The sequence below is a fragment of the Petromyzon marinus genome, chromosome 60 (assembly GCF_048934315.1).
Source record: "Petromyzon marinus isolate PM22_M1 ecotype Great Lakes invasive population chromosome 60, UKy_Petmar_22M1.pri1.0, whole genome shotgun sequence".
Classification (NCBI taxonomy): domain Eukaryota; kingdom Metazoa; phylum Chordata; class Hyperoartia; order Petromyzontiformes; family Petromyzontidae; genus Petromyzon; species Petromyzon marinus.
The window spans coordinates 2,964,854-2,969,993 of record NC_133726.1 but is presented as its reverse complement, the minus strand read 5'-3'; the positions used below and the strand labels follow the sequence as shown (position 1 = coordinate 2,969,993).

Here is a 5,140-nt window from a genome sequence, read left to right as displayed (position 1 = left end):
TTCAAGTACCTCCGTGGAAAATGCCCAAGGTTAAGTGAAGCTAAGATAAAGGAAGGTTGTCTTTGTTGGTCCTCAGATTGGTGAAGTTCTTCGAGATGATGCATCTGACAGTGCACTGCGTGGCAAGGAAAAGACGGCATGGAAAGCCTTCCAGTTTAGTGGCACACACGTTTTCTCGGGAACAACAAGGCGGACAACTACAGGGGATATTCTTAGTTCTTTCGGTAAAGTCACGTTGAAGGGAAACAGCAAAATAATTAAAAAATATAAATAAAACAATAAAAATTCTCACGACGTTTCGACCATAACACAAACGGTCGTCTTCAGGTGTGTGTTATGGTCGAAACGTCGTGAGAATTTTTTTTATTGTTTCATATATTTTTTATTATTTTGTTGTTTCCCCTTCAACGTGACTTTACCGAAAGAACTAAGAATATGAATGACTGCAGTCACGAAAGCTTTAAATCAAAATTTAACTACAGGGGAGTTGGTGGAAATCCTCCTCCTCCTCCTCCTCCTCAAGGCGTACAGAAGCCTTGGCTGCAAAATGTCACTAAATGTAAAAAAAAAAAAAAATCTTTCGCCACTCTCATCTCGATTTTTTTTTTCCCACCGAAGTGCGGAGCAGCGAGCGACAAGTACGGCGAGCGATTTCACCCAGGACGTTGCGACAATGGAGAGACTCTATCAGGGCAAATGGTGCCCCATCAACGCTTGCAGACTATTGCCTTACAGTGTCAACGGATGCTCCATTTAACGAATACAAGAGCCGAGTAGACACTGAACAAGGACTAAGCTACGCACTTAAAGATACATAATAGTTTATTTTTTTTTACACCTTTGTTTCCTAATACATTTTATTTATTATAACCCTTTTGCTGACTTTTTTTTTTCTCAAGTGGTACGTGAACAGGACAAGGTGACACGTTATCATCTGAAGCAACCATAAACACACGAAAACACCTAGGTTTACAATTTATGACTAAAACGCTACTATCCGCACAATATACGGCGACGTAAAATGCCAAAAAAAAACTAAAATATCTTGTGAACAGTAGCCATTCAGTTTTCGAAATTGTCCTATTTAAATTCAGCGCATCAAAATCCGTAAATAAACAGCAGCACAGACGACGTATTAAAAGAAAAAAGACATTGCAGACCAGCGGAATCAAGCGCTGCGCTCCGTAAGGCCGAAAGGTTCCGGTGTGAAGAGGCTCGCTGCTCGAATGAACATCTGCGAACAACAACAACAATAACAAAGAGGAGCTTTGTATCTCATCGGAATTCTTCCCACTCAAAACAGACTTTGACACCCAGGAGGTCACCACCACCACCACCACCTCCCACCCACCCCTACGGCTAGCGCGGCTCGCCACGCTTACGAAGTTCGACGTTAAAGCCGCCAACCGTTACGTGCGAGCCGCGGTGAGCTCCGTGCGTGCTGTTGAACTTCAGCGCTCAGCGTTGACCGGTTGGGTGGGGGGGCGGGGAGGTTGGAGGTGCGGGAGGGCCCTGGGTTCGACTCCCCACCAGCGCGAAGGCAATTGTCACGGCGCGTGCAGAGGGCTCCGTCACACGCGAGCAGTGAACTTGGGGGGACCCCCCCCCACCCCCACTCACCCCCACCTTCCCCCTACCAGCGCGGCCTCGCCTTAGCCCCTCCCCTTCTAACCCCCTCCCCCACAGCTCCCCCTTACCAGCCCCGCCCCCCTCTAGCTCCCCCTTAGCCCCCTCCTTCTACACCCCTAAACCCCCCTCTATCCCCCTCCCCCCCCTACCAGCCCCCCACCCCAGCTCCCCCCTACCAACCCCCCCCCAGTTCCCCCCTCTACCAACCCCACCTCCCTCTACCCCCTCCACCCCCAGCTACCCCCTACCAGCCCCCCCTCTATCCCCCCCCCCAGTTCCCCCTTCTATCCCCCTTCACCCCCCCCCAGTTCCCCCTACCAGTCCGCCCCCACCAGTCCGCCCCCCTTATCCCCCTCCCCCTCTACCCCCCCCCCCCTCCAGCCCCACTTCATTTGACACGTGCGAATAGCCGGCGGGGGTGAAGACAACTTTAAAAAGCTCAGAGGGATGACGCGCGGCGTGACCGCCTGCTACGATGGCGAACGTGGCCCTTGCATACAGAGCACCACAAAGACAAAGATCCCCCACCGTGTAGCCTTAACAGACTGTAGGGGCAAGTGCTGTTAGCGAGCACCTATGAAGGCCGGGACGGCGCACGAGGGGGTGGGTGGCCAGCACCACGCCCGAGACCGCCTTTGTCTCCCCAGTGGCGATGTTCTCTACACACCGCACCAGGTACTCATTTGAGGCTGAGTCGACCTAGGGGAGGCCCAGGACCGGTTCAGATAATCGTCACTGGTGTCGGCCGTGAGCGGTACACCACCGCTCCCCAACAACAACAACCGCCATTCGCCACTAAGTGGTGGTGACGTCACCACAACGCTTGTGCCAGGCTATGTGCACCTTGAGGTCACGTGAAGTGTCGAATGCCCGCTGGCAGGAGGTCACGGGGCAGACCCAGCAGGTGCCACGGGTCGACTCACTAAGATGACCGAGATGACTGGCTGATGCACCACCTGTGCCCCCTACTGTGCCAACCTGCTGTGCTTTAGCCACCCGGCGCTCCGCTCGTTGTTGTGAGCGTCGCTCCTCCGCCCTCCGTTGTTGTTGGAGGGCGACTGCCTCCAACTGCCCAGTAGCAGCGTCCTTCACCGCTCCCCACACGCACACAGACACACACGTGGGGCAACGACCCTACCCCTTGCAGCCTGTAACAGAGTGTTGGGGCGTGCGCTGTGAGCGAACGGCACCTGTGAAGGCCGGGACTGCGGCAAAAACGACGAGTGGGTGGGTGGCCAGGATCACCCTCGGCCGCCTTTGTCTCCCCCAGTGGCGATGGAGGAATCCGATGAGCTATAAAGCTATTTTTTTCAGACGTACAGTAGAGGTACGGGTCAGAATGTTAGAACGAAAAATATTTAAATAAAAACACGATAGGAGTGGCTAGGAGATGTTAACTACCTCGCCTGGTACGCAGGAGGTCGTGGGTTGGATCCCGACCCTGACGCCTGCTGCTGTATATTTGGAGTTTGCGTGTCTCTCTCTTATCATCATCACGGTGGCTAGGTGATGTTAACTACCTCGCCTGGTGTACAGGAGGTCGTGGGTTCGATCCCGACCCTGACGCCTGCTGCTGTATATCTGTAATTTGCGTGTCTCTCTCTCTCCCCGTGGTCGCGTGGATTTGTCTCCAGGACCTCCGATGTTTTCCCCTCCACATCCAGAATCGACATCGCGGCGTTTTGAGTATTTGGTTCCTGCTACACATTTCCTCGCGATGATAAGTCAACCAACCACTTAGTTGAGTTATTATTATTTTTTTTGATAGCAACGTCGCTTCTGAAAAAAAAAAGTTACATATCTCAGTGGGGCCTTCCTTACCTGGTACAAAAACAGTTGAAAACAGATTTGTTTCTGTTTATTTTTTTGCGGAAAGAACGGGGGGGGGGGGGGGGCAGAATCCGTCCACACCTCTTTGCTTTGTCCTGTTCTCTTTCTTTTTATTATTGTTGTTCCTGCACGTCCCCGACGCGTTTCAGACTCGGCGCAGATAATGAACTTCGCCATCTCCTTGATGCTGTCCCTGAGAGACGACGCACGGCCGTGATCTGGGGGTGCAGCCTCAGCAGCCGCTGTCAGATTATGGAGATTTAGTTTTTTTGTTTTTCTCGTCCAGAACAATTTGGATCGGATTACTTTGCCTCTCCGGCAGAGGAGAAGAGCGTCGCGTGAGGAGTGTGACTGGCCCTGAACCCTGAACCATATACCGCAGCCACTCACCCACCCACTCACTCACCCACCCACCCGCTCACGCACTCAGCCACTCGCTCACCCACCCACTCACTCAAACACCCACTCACGCACTCAACCACTCACTTACTCAAACACCCACTCACTCACCTACCCACCCGCTCACGCACTCACCCACTCACTTACTCAAACACCCACTCACCCACCCACTCACTCACCCACCCACCCGCTCGCTCGCGCACGCACTCACCCACTCACCCACTCACTCACTCAAACACTCACTCAAACACCAGCTCACGCACTCACCAACTAATTCACTCAAACACCCGCTCACGCACTCACCCAATCGCTCACCCACCCACTCACTCAAAACACCCGCTCACGCACTCACCCACCCACCCGCTCACGCACTCACCCACCCACCCGCTCACGCACTCACCCACTCGCTCACCGACCCACTCACTCAAACACCCACTCACTCACCCACCCGCTCACGCACTCACCCACTCGCTCACCCACCCACTCGCTCAAACACCCACTCACGCACTCAACCACTCACTCACTCAAACACCCGCTCACACACTCACCAACTAATTCACTCAAACACCCACTCATTCACCCACTCACTCGCTGACAGACCCACTCACCCACCTACTCACTCACACATTCAATCACCCACCCACTCAACCACTTACCCAACCACTCACTCACCCATCCACTCATCTACTCACTCGCCCACTCAATCACCAACAAAATAAGCCACTTGATCACACACACATGCCAGCACACACCCACGCAATCACGCACAAACTCACATACCCACTCAATCACCCACAAACTAACCCACTTGATCACTCACACATGCAATCACACACACATGCAATCACACACCCACGCAATCACGCACAAACTCACATACCCACTCAACAACCCACGGACACACCCACTCACTCAGATACTCACTCACCCACTCACTCACCTACTAACTCACCCACTAAACAACCCACTCACTCAACCACTCGCTCACTCAACTACTTACTCACCCACTCAACCACCGACTCACTCGCTCACTCACCTATTAATTCACCCACTCAACAACCCACTCACTCACATACCCACTCAATAACCCACTCACTCGCTCACTCACTCACCTACTTACCCACCCACTCACCCACTCACTCACCTACTAACTCACCCACTCACTCACATACCCACTCAACAGCCCACTCACTCACTCACCTACTCAACCACCCACCCACTCACTCAATTACCCACCCACACACCCATCTACTCACTCACAAACTCACCCACAAACTCACAC

At 53.1% G+C, this 5,140-nt stretch overlaps 1 long non-coding RNA gene across 1 annotated transcript; it reads right to left on the bottom strand.

Annotated features, from left to right (window-relative positions):
- Positions 1–804: 804 nt before the first annotated feature.
- On the bottom strand, positions 805–3,855 carry LOC142905957 (uncharacterized). The gene is made up of 2 exons (XR_012929986.1): positions 2,608–3,855; positions 805–1,234 (listed from the first exon to the last, which is right to left on the bottom strand). It is a non-coding gene; the product is annotated as an uncharacterized LOC142905957 (long non-coding RNA).
- Between the last annotated feature and the right edge of the window lie 1,285 nt (positions 3,856–5,140).